Below are 22,037 nucleotides of genomic sequence, written 5' to 3'. Positions count from 1 at the left end.
AGTAGTCATCAAAAATAGATTTTAAAATACAAAAAAAAAGAAGCATCAGAGAAGGTAGAAGCTGTCAGCACATGAAAATAAATTAACAAGTTATTTAAACATTGTAATTAACATTCATAGAAGAGACATATCAACCAAATGCAGAGTGTGAGTATTATATGAATCCTAATTCAAATATGCAATTTAAATAAAAGTCTCTGCTGAGACACATCATGATGGTTGAATAGAGGATATTAAGTCAGGAGCATGCTCACACTGGTGGAAGTGCACACAGGTAAAAGATTTTCTGAAGGGCAGTTAGCATAAGCACATCAAGAACTCTAAAGATGTCTTTCTCTTTCATCTATCCCATTTTACTTTTAGAAATTTATCTCCCAAAAATAATTGAGGAATTACATTAAAATAAAGGAATAAGGATGTTCATCATAGTGTTTCTAGACAAGAGCTCATTCAGTGAGCTATCCCCTGCCATTACAGTTTCTATAAGCAGTTTAAATAAGTAGCAGGGGGAACCCTATGTATAAAATAACAAGAGATTGAAGGAGATACATATTTAGCATTTTGTGAATGTATATTTGTTTTACAGTGTTGGTATATATTTTGACATATATGTAAACCATGATTATCTCTACATACTGGGATTGTGTTGATTTTGGGGGGAGGGGTTCTTAATTTTCTAATTTTTCCAGAAAGCACATGAACTACTTGTATAAAATTCAACTAACCAATTAGGGAGATATACTCCATCATTCATGAGCTCATGAAAGCAATGAGTAAAGGAGAAAAGATGTGTAAACAAGCAACTAATTATAATGATCTTGCCAAGAGCTGGGGATGTGGCTCAAGCGGTAGCGCGCTTGCCTGGCATGCGTGCAGCCCGGGTTCGATCCTCAGCACCACATACAAACAAAGATGTTGTGTCCGCCGAAAACTAAAAAATAAATATTAAAAAAATTTTTAAAAAAATAAAAAATAATGATCTTGCCTCCAGAATGCAGAGGATGGCTTACTTTTGCCTGGAGATGAGTTTTAAGGAAGAATTTACCAAGGAATGAAGTCAGAAAGGGCAAGAGAAGTCAGGCATAGTGGCACACGCCTGTAATCCCAGTGACTCAGGAGGCTGAGGGAAGGAGGATCACAAGTTCCAGGCCAGCTTCAGCAACTTAGTGAGACACTGACTCAAAATTAAAAAAAAAAAAAAAATTTTTTTTTTAAAGAGCTGGGAATGTAGCTCAGTAATAAAGCACCCCCAGGGTTCAATCCTCAATACCAAAATAGAAAGGAAGAAGGAAGGAATAAAGGAAGAAAGACAGGCAGGCAGTCAAGGGCTGGGTTTGTGACTCGGCGGTAGAGCGCTCACATAGTATATGCAAGGCCCTGGGTTTGATCCTCAGCACCACATAAAAATAAATAAATAAAATGAATGTACTGTGTCCAACTACAACTGAAAAAAAAAAAAGGCAGACAAGAGAATATGAAATGGAAAAAATGGAGGGAAAAAGAGCCTGTTACATTGATTAAGTACACACAATTTTGGAATTTTGGCCTGGTGGGAAAGGCAGGGCAGGCATAAAGGACATGATGTAAAAGCCAGGCAAAAGACCTCTAAATGTCACATCAAAGGATAGAGTTATACGGTAAAAGAAGGATCAATACAGAGATTTTGTGATTATATATATGAAGACCAAGAAAAGGTAAAACAAATGGTTAACAGAAGCGTGGTGATGGGTAAGAATCAGCATTCTACCATTCTACTATCTGGGAGTAGGCACAATACAACCTTCTGGGGTGCTAGAAATGTTCTATATTTTGATCTGGTGAAAGTTACAGGAAAGTACAAAAATATTGAAATCCATTAGGTTACCCACTTATGCTCTTGCACGCTTTTTGCTATTCCTTAATTTTTTTTAAAAAAGTGCTTTTAAGACTGGGGTTGTACTCATTAGTGGAATGCTCGCCTCGCATGTGGAAGGCACCAGGTTTGATCCTCAGCACCACTTAAAAATAAAATAAAGGTATTGTGTCCAACTACAACTGAAAAAATATTTTTTAAAAAAAATGCTTTTAGCAAAGAAGTATTTGACATGAGTGCCAGAAATATTGAAAGATTACTCAATGTTGATTATATTAATTATTATGTGTGTTGAATAAAAGACTATAAGCAATGTGCCCATGATGTAATGTGAACTGCAAAACTTTGATAAATTGCAGAACTTGACAGATTTAAGTTAGTGATATAAGACTCTACACCCAGGATATATACGACCAGACCTCACCCAGTTATCAGCTGCAAGCACAGCTGAATAAGGACTTAAAAACCCAGACTTCTGGGGGCAATGGGACTAACAGGACCAGGACAGAGAGACCAAGGCCTCCATCGCTGTTGTCCTCCCTGCACCAGACTCCTCCGGCCTGGATCGAGTTCCAGTAACCCAAACTTAAGACATGTCACAGGTGAATGTCTGGGACCCTTGGGTGTACACTCATTAGGATGTGTGTATCTGAAGTGTGATAAGCATCAATAAAATAGGTTTGACTGGGGCTGGGGTTGTGGCTCAGCAGTAGAGCGCTCGCCTAGTACATGCAAGCCCAGGGTTCGATCCTAAGCACCACATAAAAATAAATAAATGAGATAAAGATACTGTGTCCCACTAAAAATAAAAATAAAAAACACAGTAAAAGAAGAATCAACACAGAGATTTTGTGATTCATATATATGAAGATCAAGAAAAGGTAAAACAGTGCTGGGGATGTGGCTCAGTGGTAGCACGCTCACCTGGCATGCGTGAGGCCCGGGTTGAATCCTCAGCACCACATACAAACAAAGATGTCGTGTCCACCGAAAACTAAAAAAATAAATAAATAAATAAATATTAAAATTCTCTCTCTCTCAAAAAAAAAAGAAAGAAAGAAAAGGTAAAACAGATGGTTAACAGAAGAGTTGTGATGAGTAAGAATTAGCATTCTACCATTCTACTATCTGGGAGTAGGCACAATACAACCTTCTGGGGTGCTAGAAATGTTCTATATTTTGATCTGAGTGAAAGTTACAGGAAAGTACAAAAATATTGAAATCCATTAGGCTACACACTTATGCTCTTGCACACTTTTTGCTAAAAAAATAGGTTTGACTGAATCTAACTGCACCTCAGACTGAGTCAATAATAACCACTCATGCATGAAGTACTGGCTTCTATCCTTACCACCACATAGATGCAAAATAAAGTTATTGTTTCTACCTAAAACTAAAAAAATAAACATTTAAAAAGTAAAAAAATAACCACTCGTGACAGTATTACTGTCAAGATGTATCTTAGAAAGCTCACTCTTAGAACAGCCTGGGAAACAAGAACATCCAGAGGCAGGCATTCTGAGACATTAAAGCTGCCTTCCAGTAAAAAATGGCCAAGGCTTTAGTTGGACTGGAGGCAGCAAGACAATAAGAAGGAATTTAATTCATGACTTGTCTGGGAAGTAGAAGTGGTAAGACTTTGAATACTGATTGCCAAGACACCAAGAAAAATCAGTGATGACTCTGATATCATTAAAGGAGTCAGTAAAAACAGGAGAAAGAAAAGCCACTTTACAGAGATAAAACCGTGGGAAGTCTAAGGTACTTGTAGGTCATCCAGTTGTCTAATCACACTAGCTATATAAAGATCATCTTTTAAGCACTTTATATAGATCACTTCATTTAGCTTCACAACTTTATGAGGCAGGTGTTATTGTTATCTCATTTTATAGATGAAGAAACTGAGTCACAGGGAGGTTAAGAAACTTTCTAGGATAACATACAATAAGTGGTTAATAAAAGGATTTTTCCAGATGTCTCAAGAGTCCATATTTATTCTTAAGGTGACCACTGAGATATAGGTGGTAATATCTCTGCTATAAAGGAAATAGCCAAAGCCCTGGGTATGGCTGAGATCCCATAGGAAAAGAGTAGATAAAAGTAAAGATGAAAACATGGGCTGGGGTTGTGGCTCAGTGGTAGAGCACTCACCTAGCACATGTGAGGCCCTGGCCCGCGTAAAAATAAATAAATAAAGATATTGTGTCCAACTAAAAAATAAATAAATTAATAAAAAGTTAAAAAAAAAAAAAGATGAAAACATGCTTCTCCAAGTTGTTGCAAGGGTTAATGAGATGACATTTATAAAACCCTAAACACTTGCCAGGCATAGTGGTGCATGTGGGAAGCCATCCTCGCACGTGATTTGAGTTACCTCCCTGGCTGGGCAAGAGGCGCTTAGACACATCCCTTGTGTCCAGAGCTTTCCCCACCCTTCTCAGGTCTGAGAGCTTGTCCCTGTGGAAGCAAGTCTGGCCACTACCCCAAAGACCCAATCATCGCACCTGACCTTGGGACACTGCCCCCCTCAATCTTCATTGGATGTGATTTTCCCCAGAATTTTTTGTTCCCCAATAAAAGTCGACTCCCTGGTATGTTCTCTCTCTCTTCCTAGCCTCTTCAGTAAACCTCGCTACCATAATAGGTAGCTAGAGGCTGGAGCTAGGAGAAGACGTCCTCGAGCTGGTTTAAAGGTAATTAGAGCCTGTCTCTTTAATTCAAAACTCCCTAAGGATTTCTCACGTACTAAACCTTCATTTATGAAGCCTGTGCTGGCCGCAGGCTAAAGGCGCACCTATAATCCCAGAGATTTGGGAGACTGAGGCAGAAGGATTGCAAGTTCAAGGTCAGCCTCGGCAACTTAGTGAGCTTCTATCTCAAAATGAAAAATAAAAAGGGCTGGGGATATATAGCTCAGTGGTAGACCACCCCTGGGTTCAATCCCCATTTTCCACCCCCCACCCCCCAAAAAACCTCAACACTCAATTAAAAGTATCCAGTAAGGATAATTCTTCAACAAGATATTATGGTACAAAAAGGTCTAGGTTAGGTAGATTAAAAGAAGCCTACGGACATAACCAGATATAGTACATGATCACAGGTGTAATACTGGTACAGAAAAAAACAATAAGGGTCAATGGTCCTTTGGTCTCAGTGACATGACCCTCCAAATTCAAGTGTTCAAATCTATCCCCAAAGATGGAGGTATTAAGGAGTGAGAACTTGCTGGGAGAGGTGGCACACATGTCTACAATCCCAACAGCTCAAGAGGCTGAGACAGGAGGATTGCGAGTTCAAAGCCAGCCTCAGCAAAAGCGAGGTGCTAAAACAACTGATTGCCAAGACACTAGGTGCTAAAACAACTGATTGCCAAGACAGGGTCTCAGTGACACCCTGTCTCTAAATAAAAATAGTGCTGGGGATGTGGTTCAGTGGTCGAATGTCCCTGAGTAGTTTAATCCCCATACCATCCCCCAACAAAAATATGGGAATCTTGGGAGGTGATGAGAGGAGTACCCTTATAAGAGGCAGGAGGGAACCTGTTTGTTCCTTCTGCATGTGAAGACACAGAGAGATGCCTTCTACAAAGAGGCCCTTGCAAGACACTAAATCTGCTGGCACCTTGATCTTGAACTTCCCAGCCTCCAGAAGTTTGCACAATAAATTTCTGTTATTTATAAATTACTACCCAGTTTAAGTTGTTATAGTAACCCAAACAGAATAAGAGATGAGTAAACCTAAATATAGTCTGAATATTAATTAAAATTAAAATGTATTGAATTAGAAAACAGAGGTAATTAAAAATAAGATTGAATGTCTATATAGTATTAATCTTACTTTGAATACAAATATGTACATTTGTATGCCTAGAGAAAGACCTACAAAAGAGTGCACCAAGACATAAATAATGATAACTAGACATTGGGAAAGCGAAACTTTTTACTTATTTTTAGACTGCATTAGAATGCACATGTAATTTTTTTTAATATTTATTTTTCAGTTTTTGGTGGACCCAACATCTTTATTCTATTTTTATGTGGTGCTGAGGATCGAACCCAGCATCCCGCGCATGCCAGGCAAGCGCATTACCGCTTGAGCCATATCTCCAGCTCCCACATGTAATTTTTAAAGAACCAATTTAAAGTTGAAGTTGAAGGTAAAGATAATTTTCTGTTTTGTGGTTGTCTCTGAAAGGAGCACACAGACCCAAAGTAGAAGAAGCAACCTCAGACACACTGTACGAGCTGGCTCCAGACGCCATGCAAGGGAGGGGAAACAATCTCACTCCAGTTGGCAATCCAGAAGTTCAAAGAAACACTCCTCTTCTATATTCATTTTTCCTCTCTTTGTTCTGAGCAACTGTCCCTCCAAATGATGGGAACATTTGGCATAACTTCCTCCCTCTTGTTTGTATCATTCATTCTAAGAAAATGAGATACATTCTTCTACCAGCAACTCCAAAGGGAGCCAACCAAGCAGACAGAAGTGAAGAAGAGCCCAAGAAATACTAAGCAATGCAATGCCTGCATCCATGCTCCAGGCAAAAGCAACTTTCATAAGGAAAGGTCACACAGAGAAGGCTTTTCTTCAAATTACACAGGCAGCAGTGATTCTTCTGGAAAGATTTCTAACTTCAAGATTTCATCAGGATTCTAGGCACGGTGGTGCATGCCTATAATCCCAGCAGATCAGAAGGCTGAGGCAGGATAATTACAGTTCAAAGCTAACCTCAGCAAAAGCAAGGCACTAAGTAACTCAGTGAGACCCTATCTTTAAATAAATTCAATCCCTGATACCCAAAAAAAATTCATCAGGAAAGTACTACCCTAATGGAGCTTCCCAAACATAATGCAAAGGAGCTAATTTTCATGTCTCTTACATTTGGGGCAGGGCAGAGGAAGGTGCTGGGGATGACATTCAGGACCTCAGCTATATCCTCAGCCATTACATCTCTTAAATTTAAAGATGCAGATTCGGGAGCAGGAATAAGCAGGGAAGAGGAAGGTCCAGTGTACACAGAAAAAGATAAGGGATTCCATTATTACTGACTGTACTCTCCTCTTGGCCAGAAATCCTAGAAAATTGGAAATCTGACAGATCTACTAGGTAAATTCTAGTCAATCAGTTAAGCACCCTCATCAATTCTCATTCATCCTAAAAAATACTTCAGCATCCAGCATACTACCTATTAGCCAGTAAACATTCAATAAGAGAATGCAAACATAAACGAGCAGTCTGAAGTAACTATGAGCTTATGGATCAAGCTATATATCCTTTGGGACTAAAAGAACTTACCATGAAATAGAATTAAATGTTAGTGTTCTATTAGTAACATTTCAAGGAATATATCAAAAGAGTGATGGTCCAGTACTCAGCACAGTATCTGGTGGTTAGCAGGTGTTGTTCAATAAATATTTGTTGATTGTTCCAGGATATTTTCTGCAACCCAAACTTTCAGATCCATTATGTTATTTAAAGGTCTGGGTTCTCACTTTCATGTTGACTTTCAAAGTTTTCCCTTAAGAGATGGAAAAGGATTTCTGAGGATGGGGAAAAACAGCTTTCACAGGGTCATACCCTGTGCCATTCACTGGTCTGGTAAGGACAATATCAATCTATTCTCATCAGCTCTGGTTAAAACTTCTGCAGCCTAGACTTTAGCACATCTGTCCAAAGCATTTGTGGGCCCAGGAGGCAGGTTATACTAAACACCAGTTTGAGGCTAGAGTCCACTGATGCCTGACTCCCCAGCCACAATACAGCTCCTCCAACAAGAGAGGTTCAGGCCCCTTTGGAAGCTGCTCACATTCACCTACCACTGCTCCTCTCCTGGTCCATCACTATTTTTTTTCACACTAGTATAATGATGCTTCTATCCCCTGTCCTAACATGGATCATTTTAGTATCATTTGGGATCATTTTAGTGTCATTTGGATACTAAAATATCATTTATAGGCATACACAGAATTAAGGCAAAATACTGGACTTCCTGCTTCTTATCTTCAAACTCTTTAGAGAAAAGTTGAATTGGTACATCTTACCTGAGAATTATATGCCATCTTCTCCAAAACCACCACAGATTTTCAAACAAAAACAAAACAAACTGAAATGCTACTACATTTCAGTAGTAATATTTGGATTATTACAAGGGTCTCCTAACTGCTGTTAGTCTGCAGCTTCTTCCCCAGTTCCAATCCACTTTGTGCACCACTAACTGCATGTCACCTTCACTGGAAAGAAAACAACGTTTTGGGCTGGGGATGTGGCTCAAGCGGTAGCGCGCTCGCCTGGCATGTGCGGGGTGCTAGGTTCGATCCTCAGCACCACATAAAAATAAAATAAAGATATTGTGTCCACTGAAAACTAAAAAATAAATATTAAGAAAGATTCTCTCTCTCTCTCTTTAAAAAAAAGAAAACAACGTTTAAAGCATTTTCATTAGCCATCCTCTCTTTCCAAATTTAAAGTCTTCAAGATGATGTTTGTGATCCTCTAGGATTGAATTCACCTCATATAGCCTACTCTGTCTCCCAGGGATCTTTCATAAACCTGAGGATTCAATTAGGATGACCTAAAATTTCCATCCCACAAAAGCCAATATCTTTTCTGCCTCTGGGCCTTTGCTCATGCTGCTCCCAGGAGACCCCACCCCACCCACAAAGTGTCCCCTTCAACTCTGAAGGCAGCACTGCATGGAGAAAAGGGAACTGAAACACCTGGATTCCAGACATGGCTATGGTGCAAACTAGCTGTGTGCCTTTGGACAAGTTGTTTGCCTCTCTGAGCTCAGTTTCCCCTTCCATAAATAGAAAGGTTGAAAAGTCTTTTTAAAATATATATTCCTGATTCTTACATGCCCAACAAAATCCAATGTTCCCTTCAAAGTGTACAAGTCTTCCAAGGATTTTCTCTGAGCACTCCAGCCCACACTAGTCTCTGTCCTAAGGACTCAATGTATGGTACTGAGACACAGTGTCTTCATTCAACCAAGATTTTCTAAGAGTTTTCTTGGCTAGATATCATGGCAAAGCCTTGGAAATAAATACAAAGCCAATTAAGACTCAGACTTGTATCTATTGACTGCATATTCCTTTCTTCACTACTTTGTTATCCAAGTGAATTCATGTTAAAGTGTAAATGTGCCATTTATTTATTTAACAACTGTTTAGAGAAAATCTTCCATGTACTATTGTACAAAGTAAAGATGTCAGTGAACAAATGAACCAAGTACCCACCTCATGGAATTTATTTGAGAAAGCAAACAGGAAAAAACACAAATATGTAATATAATTTTCAAAACAAAAACAAAGCAGGATCAAAGAGTGACTCAGGGCAATTTTACATAGGATGGTCAGAGCAAGCCTCCCTGAGGTTGTGCATTTGAGCCCACACGTGAATGAACTGGGGGTACAAACTAGCAGCATTCGGGGAAAAAAAAGAGCATTCCAGGTGAGGGACAAAGGACCTGAGACAGGAGAACAGAAGGAAGGTGGAAAATATGTGGAGGGCTGGGGCTTAGTTTACAAAGGACTTAATAGAAATCTAGATTTGAAGTGTGATGATCCCAGATGAGGCTTAAATAATGCTCTGGAACGTAAATGGACAGGAGGAGTAGAAGAGCTAGGACCAGTGAGAAGGCTATACAGAATCAGTCAGGGCTCTACATCCAGGATACCACAGCAAAGCCTCACATCCTGCCTCTCCAGAGCATGAATAGGTGATCTCTCAGTAGGCACAGTGGCACACACCTGTAATCCCAGAGACTTGGGAAGCTGAGGCAGGAGGATCTCAGCCTCAGCAACTTAGCAAGATCCTAAGCAACTTAGTGAGACTCTGAATCAAAATTTAAAAAAAAAAAAAATGGGCTAGGGATACGGTTCAGTGATTGAGCACCTCTGGGTTCAATCCCCAGTACCAAAAAAGAAGAAAATCCACTACTTCTCTGTGCCCAGTTTCTACACCTCTAAGTGAGAATGACAAAAGTGCCTACATTATGATGCTATCTGGAAGGTTAAATTAGTGCATGTAAAACCTTTACCACGGAGATTAAGTAGACCATGAATTTAACATTTTAAAGCCATGCGACAACCTACGAAAAGGGGGCTGAAGACTGAGCCCTGGGCACTCTAATACATTCAAACACCTCCACTGTGCCCAAGACTGGCCATCAGCCTCAAGTCCTAACCCTTGTCTGGGTCCCTACTCCCCTCTTTGTAACTCACCATTTTAGTACTTGGTAATAATACTTTATATGGTTCCTTAGAAACAAATCCATGTTCTGAGATTCAGGTAGATTCAGTGGTAGATACTTGTATATCTACCACTATGCCTGGCATAGAGTTAAGTAAGACACATACTTGGGTATTTGCAAACATTCATTAATGGATAATGTCATATAAATTTCAAATAAATCAAGATAATACACAACTTTTTAAGAAAAAAAAAATCATCCTCCTCTTCATGAAATGATGGCATTGTATCTCAGCACCATCCTACCATCTAATATCAGTCCCATCTTAGCAGAGACAGTCACAGTAACCAAATCAGTTACACCATGTGCCATGCCACTTTTCCACTGACTTCCCAATCCTCATGCTCTGTATATAAACTCTTCTGTCTCTTTGTTTCCTGACAATTTGTCTAGGAGTAAAAACTTCCCATCCTGGAAACACATCACACGTGCTCCCAGCCCAGCTCCTCATGGCCCTACAAGAATCTTAAGGCGAAAGCCAAAAATATTCCCCCAAAAAACCACACACACCAAAACTTAGGAGGAAAAGAGCAAAAGAAAATGGGAATAACCCAAATACACATCCAGAGAATCATCCAGCAGGGCTCTTCCCCACCAATGTACAGGAGTCATGGTACCTTAAGCTAGCTACCAAGAGTATTTATAAAACAACCTTAAGTGATAAGAATTTCCCACAGAACAAAGGTCTAAGTTAGTAAGGAGGAAAAAGGTTTTCACTTTTTCAATTTATTATCAATTTCCACAGAACTGACTGCCCTTCCATTTTTCTTCCCTGTCTCACCCTCCCACCCACACCCCCAGCCCTGGTGATAAACCACAGAAAATAATGCTGACCCACTAGGACAGAAAAGGGAACTGAAACACCTGGATTCCAGGTATGGCTATGGTGCAAACTAGTTGTGTGCCTTTAGACAAGTCTTTTGCCTCTCTGAGCTCAGTTTCCCCTTCCATAAACAGAAAGGTTGAAAAGTCTTTTTAAAATATATATTCCTGATTCTTACATGCCCAACAAAATCCAATGTTTCCTTCAAACTTCTTTCTAGCTCAGTGCTTTCTCCATAGAGGCACAAGGAAGAATCAGTATATGCAGTTCTTTTTTATTATTATTATTTTCAGTTATAGATAAACACAATCCCTTTATTTTATTTATTTTTATGTGGTGCTGAGGATCGAACCCAGTGCCTCACACGTGTTAGGTCTACCACTGAGCCACAGCCCCAGCACCGCCCCCCCCCCCCCCCCCCCCCCCGCCCCCCCCCCCCCCGCAGGACCAGTTCTTGATGAGACTTCAACCAAGTCAGAGCCTCATATCCTGAGATCCACCCCTAACCCTCCAGGGACTGGTAACAGTGACAACCACATGGGAACTACATAGGCGATTTAAATGTAAACAGAGCTGAGAATGTAATACTGCTCCCAAATTGAATTTCTTGCACAAATCTAAACCTGGAATAGACAAAGATGTTATTTTTATCAACTAATTCTCTTTTTAACTAATTTTGATCCTGAGCTAATTAAGCAAGTTTTAAAAATGGTTCACCTGAAACAAGATATAAGGTGGCCTCTGCCCATCTCCCATGACTCTTGCAGCAATTTCTATACAAACACTGTGGTCCTAAAATACTACTCAAAACACCGATGTAGGTCTGGGGTTGTGGCTCAGTGGTAGAGCACTTGCCTAGCATGTGTGATGCACTGGGTTCGATTCTCAGCACCACATAAAAATAAATAAATAAATAAATAAATAAATAAAGGTCCATCAACAACTAATAAAATATTTTTTAAAAACCACACAGATGTAGGGGGAAAACTGCAAAACAGAACACTTACAACTGATCTTCACACTGAGAATTTAAATGAATGTTTTGATCTTAAGTCCTGCTTTTCCATGCTTTTTCCATACTAACCCTAACCCTCTGGTGTCCACTAAGAAGCAAAAAAATTTGATTTTCCTCCCATATAAGTACACAATTTTTTGTTGATTTGTTTTGCATATTAGGGATTAAACCCAGCACCTCACACATGCTAGGCAAGTATTTTACCACTGAGCTACACCTCTAGCCCCCCCATTCCCCCCTCCTTTTTTGGAGGGACTGGAGCCAGGGGGTCACTGAGCTACATCCCCAATCCTTTTTGTTTTTCTTTTGAAATAGGGTCTTGCTAAATTGCTGAGGCTGTCCTCAAACTTGCTATTCTCCTTCTAAGCCTCCTATACCTATACATAGCTAGGATGTATAGTGTTTGCCATCCAAGTACACAATTTTTGAAAGACCTTCCATTCCCCTTAGACTTGGTCCCAGTATACAGAAGCCTTTGGATTTAAGCACTGAGAATCCATTCCAGACTCAACAGAAAAGAACAGACTCAGGAAAAGCTTTTCCAGGTACTTTTTCCTACCAACCACTGAGGAGCACCCCCTAATGCAAGGGGATATCATGCTAACTAGAGTTCCCAGAAACATTAAATATACTCTAATGTGACTAATAGAAACATAACTGACTAGGCCCTGTTTACTCACTAGAAAATACATCTATTTAAGTTGAACCCCTTTATCACAGCACCAGGGCAGACACCAAAGTGATGTAAAACAGCCCCTTGCCAATAGCAGCATTTGAATTGGGAGTTACCCAACCCCCATATTAAAAAGTAATTTCCCACCTCATTTCTTAACTTCACCTACTCACTGATTTATCAAACCCCTAATATTATGTTCACTGAGGAAAAGCAATAAGAGGATAAACAGATGCTCATAAGCACTAGCTCAGTGCTTTCTCCATAGAGGCACAAGGAAGAAACAGTATAGTGCTTCCCAGCAGGTCAGTCTTCTCTGACAAAACCTCTCAGGACACCAACCCTCATTAGAAACTGTCTCTATGCAGCTCTAATTAGCCTCTCCCAAAAGGAAAAATAGGGAGAAGGGGGGAAATTCACAAATATCTATACTCAAACTTGCCCTAGCTAAATTAATATCCAAGACCCTAATTTCACATCAGAAAAAGTCAAAAAGCTAGCCAGGCACATGCCTGTAATTCCAGCAACTTGGGAAGCTGAGACAGGAGGATCACAAGTTCAAGACCAGCCTCAGCAAATTAGTGAGGCCCTAAGCAACTCAGGGAGACCTTGTCTCAAAATTTTTAAAAATTAAAAATTAAAAAAAAAAGGGGCTGGGGTCAGATGCGGTGGCACATGTCTATAATCCCAGTGGCTCCAGAGGCTGACACAGGAGGAGCACAAGTTCAAAGCCAGCCTCAGCAAAAGCAAGGCACCAAGCAACTCAGTGAAACCCTGTCTCCAAATAAAATACAAAATAGGGCTGGGGATGTGGGTCAGTGGTCGAGTGCCTCTGAGTTCAATCCTCAGTAACCCCCTCAAAAAAGCTGGTGGTAAAGCACCAGTATCGCACCCCCTGCCCCACAAAAAAAGACAAAAAGTCACCAAAATTGATCCTTGCCCACTCAAAGTAATTTCCAGAACACTAACAGGGATATACTTCCAGCATATTCTAATCACTATGGTCCTTTATCACAAGAGGCCCAGAAAAGCAGGTTTACCTCTTATGCCATTAACAAAGGGTTAAGCAGATTGCTTCTATCATATTTGAGTGGGGATCCTAAATTCCAGTTTAAACAAATGATTCCCACACCTCTAGAAAGGCCTTAATTGGGATAGTCTGTTACTTTCAGTGCAATCTTGCAAAGGCTGGATGCTTGTTAAGCCCTTAAAGGACTTGGGTAGAATTCTTTTGATGATAATTTTTTTTAAAAGATCATCTCCAGAGTTTATATATGTCCCACGATTACTTATGCTGGTGGTGGGAGGAGAACATTTTATTCCAAAAGGCTCCTTCCAAACTGAAAGCTCTAATTGCCAACATATCTGATATTGACTTCCTGTATAAAACAAAACACAAAGCAACAAGTATACGATGTAATCATAGGTCTAAAAAGCAAGGCTTACAAAGAAAAACAGAGAAGGCTCAGCTTGTTTAGCCCAGAAGGGATGGGTAGAGATGAGACAATCTGTACATTTCCTAGCTGCCACTGGGGTCCAGGAAAGACATGTTCACTGTGAACATCTATGCACAAGAAGAGGAATAAGCAGTAAAGGTGGGCTGGGGCTGTAGCTTAGTGGCCTACCATGCATGAGGCACTGGATTCTATCCTCAGCACCACATAAAAATAAAAAACAAATGAAATAAAGGCATTCTGTCCATCTACAATTTTTTTTAAGCAGTAAAAGTAAGAAACAATAAAAGAAAACAGGCCACCTACAAGGAGATGAACTGTGATCATGTATCCAGAAACCTTAGATAGCATTGCCTAGGGAGGTTGTGAAATTGCTTGAAGGAGCTCAAATCTCTTGAGAAAGATTTAAGGATATATGGATATGAAGTAGGTTAAAATAGTAAAAAGTTCTACACTAGGAGATTATATCGAAGTAACAAAGGGATATTCTAGTCCTATTTTCTAAGATTTTAATTGTTTTAAAAAACCTAAATGACTTCTGTAATAAATTATAAAAATGACAAAGGCTTACCACATAAAAACATTAACTGTGTAAGCAATGCATCAAAAATGCAACCAAATAGGGCTGCAGTTGTGGCTCAGTGGTAGAATGCTTGTGTAGCACGTATGAGGCACTGGGTTCAACCCTCAGCACTACATAAAAATAAATAAAGGTATTGTGTTCATCTAGAACTAAAAATATTTTTTTAAATGCAACCGAACATTTCTGACATTTAAAAAACAGCACTGACAAAGATTCTTTCTGTGACACACACCCCCACCCCTCCAATCTCAAAACGAAGCTTGAGAGCATTCTCACATGAACTTTGACCAAAAGCTCATCAACCAAGTGCTGCCACTCTCTGGAGGAAACCCTAGACAGTTTTCCTTTCTGATCTACAATCAGCAAACAGAGGCTACAGATAAAACAAAATGACTTTTAGGGGATATGAGATACAAAATGGCAGAAGAAACCCAGGCGCTAATTCTGGCATGAATTCCAATGTCCAGTCCTAAGGGATTACCATGGTCTAGAAGTATAAAAGAAATACTCAGGTAGGAGATCCCTCAGACATTAAATTCCAGAACCCTCTAAATAAATGGCTTTTGAACTTCAAAATCCCTACACTAAGAGAGGTCAGGTTCTTCACAGGTCCAGGACCGAAACTGAATCATGTCCTTAAGAGTTGCTGGTGATCATTTCAAAACCCCATTCAACAGGCAGTGCTCCAGGGGTAGGGACTCCTGATAGTAAAAACAGTTCTCCTGAAGGAGAACTAAAATGACACCTTGGTTTTGCATTTTTGCAAAAAAAAAAGAACTTTGACATTAGTTAAAATAAACTTTTCTGGTTGACAAATTTTAGTTTTCTGCCTGTCAGCTACACTTTTCTGTGCAACCTCCTGTTACCTGACATTCCTCTTCAGAGCACAAACAAGAGGAAAAGGACTAGAGGTTGCACAAGGAACAGCAAGAAATCCAGATTGTATTCAAAGTGGCAGACAATTCTAATAAAATGGTTCCACCCATAGCTGCCCTTCCTGTGCCCATTATCTGCAGAGAATCAAAGGTCTGAGCTATAAATTTGGGTATTCAACAGTTCTGTAAGCGAAAAACTGAAAAATAAACATTAAAAATTTCTTTCTCTCTCTCTCTCTCTCTCTCTCTCTCTCTCTCTTTCTCTGTCTTCTCTCTCTCTCAAAAAAAAAAAAGTAAAATAAATGCACATTTTCTCTTAATTGGCCTCAATAAGAAAGAAAAGGTAATCTCAAATCATTTTTATTTTGCCAAGTTTTAAAATTCAGCATTTTTAAGAAACAAGAGAATGTTATATGTGTGTTGGTGGGAATGCATCTCAAATAAAATGTTTAGGCAAAAAAAGGCTCTTAAATTATAGCATTGATCTACCTCACAGGGTAGTTGTTAAAAATAATAATAATAATAATAACAAATAAATAACTTTTACCAAAGTTAAAAACATTGTGAAACATGTGGAGAGCATAAAGGGCAAGCCACCAGTCATGTTGTTCCACATACACATTCCTTTTCAATGTTTGCCGGCTAAGATGCAGCGCTGTGGTCACTGCAACTAGTTCTTACCCAGTGAACCACACTACTTACTGCAGGGTACTGTAAATGAGGCAGAAACTGAAACACTCAAACATCTTGGCTATACTCCCTTTTATAACTTCCCAATTAAGAACTAGGACTTGCATGTGATTGTGAAGTGCATATCACATTCCTGTATACAGATGTCACATTAATCTTCTAAAAACACTGCTTTGCTCATCACTCATTTTCTCAAAAATCTTTAAAAGCTAACCGATGTCCATGGGATAGAGTTCCAACCCCTGAGCCAGAATTCAAGCTGACCACAGTAGACTTCAGCTGGACCTCCCACTGCTCACTAGAAAGGCAGCTGTAGAAGCACAAGCGTTCAGGCAACCAGGCACAGGAATTCCAGCTCTGCCACTTACTACAGGTCATCTTAAGAAGGCTACTTATCTTTCTGATATTCTTTCTTTAAAACAAAAACTCCCTCATCTTTAAAACATGAGGAACAATACCTGCTTCACTGCAGTAAAGGATGAAAGAGAATGGCATATGGCACAGAATCAATACCCTGTTATTTATCCCTAGTTCTCATCCAAACAGCCAACTCTCTGCTCTGTTGAAACTCTCCCCAGCAACTCTTCACCAGTTTCACCACCACACTTCCAAGCCCAGTTGAAAGCTCCTTTCTTCTTTGAAGCCGCCCTGCCTCATCATCATTTTCTCCTTGAATTTCTATCATTCTAATATTCTAAGCCAATCAACCAGAAATTCTCTTATATGTCAGTCTTCTTTCCCTAACAGGTCCACAAACTCAAAAGCAAGGATTTTACTAATTTTTAAGTCCATCACAATCTAAGTGTTGGGGGAAAAATATTTTGAAGATAAAAACTGCCTTGGACTTGTCTACCAAAAATGGGTGCCCTTCTGGTCCAATTAGGGGACAACACTTCCCATACACATCTGAATTTCTTTCAATATCTTGGGGGAGTTTTTTCAAAGATAATATTTACTGGGTAAATAAAAAGGAAAGCTAAACTTGTGTGAGTCACCTGGTAAGTCTCTGCCAGCCCAGCAGAATCCAGGAAGCCTTTGCTTCACTTCATGTGTCCAAAAGGCTCTTGAAGTCTTGCTTGGTTTTTCCTTAATTCAGCATGGGAGACAGACTATGGTAATTCAGTCTCTATCTTTGATTAGCTTTCTAGAACCTAGACAATTTCTGATCCTTTATAAACCCCTATTTTAGGGCAGGAAGATTGATGAAGGGATTACCTTTTGAAAACTATCACTTATAAAATATAAAACAAAGCAATAATGCAGTTTGTTGGATTTTATCATTGTGGCCCTATCCTAAAATGGTCTGTTGAAGTGTGTGCACATAACAGGTAGCTCAAAACTGTCTTGGAGATGGGATGATGACCTCTTCATTACTAAGACCCTGCTGTCCAACAGCAGAAATACCTGAATGGGGGGGGGGATGTTCAAGAGTCAAGCTGAGTAAGCATCACAGGCTTACTCATTGAAGAAGTTATTTTATTCATACTTAATTATAAACTACATTCATACAAAAATCTCAGGAAAATGTAATAATTCCTCTTCAGAAACACTTGAAAACATCCAGTCTCTTGAACTCTATTCAGTTACTATATTATTGGACAAGGCAGCATAAACACTGGCTAAAATGTGTTCCTTCAGTCCTGGGTCACTGTTTTAAAAAACTTTAATACTTTGTGCACATTAGAACAAGGGCAAAAATGAAAAGTACTCATCCGCAAATAAACACAGTTTAAATGGTTGAAGGGACAGAGTGAAAAGTTAATGTTCCTTTGTTTGAGTTCAGTGCAGAGTCTGTGTGTGTGTTCTCTTAAGAGTCTGCACATGAGCACAAAACGACTCCAGGTAAGAGCAGCTTGGGTGCGTAAAGGGAATACGATTGAAGGCTGAGCCCACTCCCAGACTGCCCGCCGCTCGTCCTCCGTTGGGCTCCCAGCAGCTTCGCACTGTCCCATATCCTCGCCGCGAGGTTCCCCACCCCCCACCGCGCGGCCCCAGCCTGGCGGAAGATGGCTGGCCACGACCACCCGGAGGGCAGTCCCCACCACCCCCTGGGAGCCACCCACGGCTGCTCCACTCTGCGCCTTCCACTGCCCCCATGCAAATACTCACGGAGTTGGAACCTACCGGGACAAGGAATCAGGAATAGCGGGAAAAGGGCTAGGAGTGCAGGGGTGGGGCAGGGCGCGGCCGAACCAGAGCCTGCGCCCCCTCGGAGGGCCACCCACCCCCGAGCAAAGGCACCAGGGCTAGAAGGCGACCTCTGGGTGGAGGGCCAGAGGCACTCACCTCTGCACTCCCCAGCCAGGCCGCGCGCTCAGCACAGCGCTGGGCTCCTGGAGAACCGCGCGCGGCCGGGAGGAGGAGCCGCTCCCGCAGAGAGGGCGGGCGGCGGGCAAGCATCCGCGCCCTGGGCTGCGGCCCGGCTGCAGCCGGAGAGGGGAGGGGGCGTGGAGATGTGTGCCTCCACCCAAGACAGAGAGGGTGGGCTGCTGGAGCCTGGCGGAGGGGTGTGCTCCTAGGCACTGGGGGGAGCGAGGAAGCCGCGCAGAGACTGCGCGAGGGAAGGTGGGAGATAGGGGTGGGGAGGGGGCGGGGGAGGCCAGGATGGGAAGTTGGCCCTCAAACTGAACAGCCCTCACCTCCGCACCATCCGACCAAGAATTGTCTGTGTCTGGAGCAAAGCACAAGCGTCTAAAACTTTATGTCATTTTCTCATACACACGTGACCCCCCTGCAGTCCAGATGGTTTCAATCACTGGAGGAAAAAAGCGGCTCTTCTGGTATGCAAGAAAAGCCGGAGCTGGGAGAGTCTGGGAAAATGCTGCCTGTCTTCGTACAAACTGATGAGTTCTTTCCGTTCTCCCAGATCTCGGCCTCGGGAAGCCCTACAAAACCAAATGGCAAGAAGTTACCCTAGGTACTGCAGCAGTAGCGAACTCAAAAAGCATTAAGGTTCCTAGATTCCTGGTCTGAGCCAAAAGCTCAAAGGGCAGTTTCAGAATTTAAAATGTTCCATGGGCTTATAAAACCAAAACTTGAAAACGGTGTCATTTAATAATAAAGCAATGAAATACTAGCAATGAGAATATGTGCCTTATTAGTGGAATTCTGAAGGAAAATGTTAACCCATTATGACAATCTGCTTGAAAAACAATAAATCACTGAAAAATCCAAACCCGTATATAATTGGTGAGATGTAACCCAGTTTCTCCTCCTATATAGTGATATCTATAAATAAACCTTGGTACTGAAATGTACAAATCTGCAGAGCAATAATGAAAATTGACTTTCGAAGTTTAGAATTTCAAAATTTACAATTTTACATGGACCAAGAACCAAAAGCAAAGCTGTGGCACATGCCTATAGTCCTAGCTGCTTGGTTGGCTGAGACAGGAGGATCACAAGTTCAAAGTCAGCCTCAGCAATTTTGTGAAGTTCTAAGCAACTCAGGGAGATCCTGTCTTTAAATAAAATTTAAAAAAGAAAAGCAAAGCTGTTTCAAAACCCAAACCAATCCAATTGTCACATATCCTAAAGAGCTATTTACTCAGCTGCAGACAAGCATCAAAAACAATAAGGAGCTTAAGGTTCAGCCTGCAAATAACTTAACCTATTCATGATCAAACACAAATAGTGGCAAGAACCACTATTTGATTTCATAAAGTCTATTGTGTCTTTACCAAAAAAATAAAAAATAAAGGATATTATACATGAATTACTAGTATTAACTCTTTGGCTACCTAACATTGATGCCAGAGGATATGTTTGGCCTGTTATATGCAGTGTGACTCAGTTGTCTATGTGTGGAAAATAAACTGATTCTTGGTAAACTGAATTGGTTCTAAATTAAGAAATCCCATGATTTCAGCTATCGTTGAAGCACACTGGAAAACGCAGGAGACAATCTGAAACTAGGCGAGTCAGAACAGGTTTATTCCAACTCAGAATTTAACACTTTCTACTGTAGTTCACCCACATTCTTGAACCCCTTAGGAAAACTGGGTCATATTTAGATAGATTTAACTCTCCAACCTTCTACAATCACAAATTATGGTGGTTATAATCCCAACACAGAAGGAAAGAATTCATGGATGTGAAAGCAAGCCACAGATCTTAACAGAGCTCCAGGTAAATTCCACCTGCAGCTTACAAAGCCCTTTACAAAGCTTTTGTTTTGTTTTGTTTTGTTTTGTTTTGTTTTGTTTATGGGGATTGAAGGGAGGCATACATAGCATGCTAAGCACAAGCTCTACACTGAACTAGTTTCTTAAGTTTCCATTTCTAAAACCATTAAAATTTCTGTTAAAGTCCTGTTTTTCTTGTGACATCTGTAAAGAAAGACTATTCAACAGAAAGCATCAAGATTTTTCACTATTCAGACCCAGAAGAGTAATTATTTTCATCTCTGAAAGCTATTGCTACTTCCTCTTCTGTGTGATGAAATAATGTAAGAAGGCAATAATGAGATACAAATAATTAGTTTTGTCTGCCAATTCTATTTGCAAATTATGCATGGGACTTTTTTCATTCCTAAAAAAACCTTTATTAAATCTACTCTTGATGTTAATTTTCTAAATAATAATCTAAATATAGTCTTTTGTAAATATAGTCTTGTGTCTAAGACCCCACTTTATGAACATTAGTTAATGTTAATACTAGCCAAATATTTATTAGAGACACTGACATCTAAAATATTTTAATGCCATTTTGAGTGACATTAACTTAGTAATTTGCATTAACCTAATGTTCACATCATTTAATCAACAAGGCCAACTATGTGTGTATACAATGCTAAGGAAGATTGTAAATTCTTTAAGGACACAATCCCATTCTATCTTGCTAATAATTACATGCTATATTTCCAGCATAATGCCCAGCATGAAATAAATGCACAATAAATACCTTGTCTGAAAAAAAATTAAAGATAAATAAGCCAAGTACAGAGGCACATTCTCTCCTGAGAATGGTTTCTCAGGAGGCTAATAGAATTGCTTGAGCCTAGGAGTTCCAGGCCAGCCTGGGCAACATAGGAAGAATCTGTCTCAAAAATGAAAAAAAAAAAAAAAAAGTAGTTAGAAAAATAAATAAAAACATTCCCCATTTAAGTTACAATCCTGTAGAAACATGTAACTTGTAAACAACAGAATGAAAAAATAATAGCTATAGGGAAGATACTAGCAACAAAAAAGCAAGAGAGGTAATTAGCATTAGCCAGCTGTGGACTTTAATCACAATATATATGCAGAAATATACACAGACTATTGAAAATATGAAGCACTTGGAGGAGGAATTTAGTATATTTAATGCCTAATTTAGGAACTTCAGAGATACACTTTCCCATGTCCCCATTATTCAGTACCCGCAATACAAAGCCAAGACAAGATTTGAGCATAAACATCCTGACTCTAATTTGGATAGCATGAATACTGTTCCTTTCATCCTCTCTCCTCCACCCCCAAGCTATTTCCTCTGTACTGTCTTCTGTCAGTCTAATGAAAGTTTCCTAAGCTTTAGAAGCAGTAGCTTTGGTTCTCTTTGTATAGAGAAGTACAATGCACCCTGATTACATGGTAATATTCCATACAGATGCCTGGCAACACATCTAGCTAAGGGTCTGTTTAATATTTAACTTTGAGGGACTTAAAATTATTATATACCAAAATAGAACTCGACATCACAGAGATGGGCTTTACTTCCTTTTGCTATTTTAAATACTGCACTTAAGCATAGCGAGTTGTTTGGGTTTTCAGGATCATGGATTTTGCTTTGGCATGGTTTTTTGTTTGTTTTTTTCTCTTGAGGGCTAGAGGGGTTGATTTTC

General features: G+C 40.1%; 1 protein-coding gene across 12 annotated transcripts in view; it reads right to left on the bottom strand.

Annotated features, from left to right (window-relative positions):
- Window positions 1-22,037, bottom strand: part of Dennd2b (DENN domain containing 2B) — a 187,130-nt gene that overhangs the window by 133,719 nt on the left and 31,374 nt on the right. For 4 of the 12 annotated variants that reach the window (XM_058576890.1, XM_058576895.1, XM_058576889.1 and 1 more), the window contains exons 3-4: window positions 18,856-19,101; window positions 2,777-2,846 (exon numbers count right to left, since the gene is read on the bottom strand). The gene's annotated coding sequence lies outside the window, so the exon portion shown is untranslated. Of the gene's footprint in view, window positions 1-2,776; window positions 2,847-18,340; window positions 18,641-18,855; window positions 19,102-22,037 lie in introns of those variants that run through there. The other 8 variants (XM_058576896.1, XM_046438303.2, XM_058576897.1 and 5 more) reach the window with 6 other exon arrangements.

This window comes from Marmota monax, unplaced genomic scaffold, assembly GCF_021218885.2.
Source record: "Marmota monax isolate L192 unplaced genomic scaffold, Marmota_monax_Labrador192_F-V1.1 WCK01_AAM20220418_F8-fsc00061, whole genome shotgun sequence".
Lineage (NCBI taxonomy): Eukaryota > Metazoa > Chordata > Mammalia > Rodentia > Sciuridae > Marmota > Marmota monax.
Note: the sequence above shows the minus strand (reverse complement) of the source record. Positions and strands in the feature narration are given on the sequence as shown.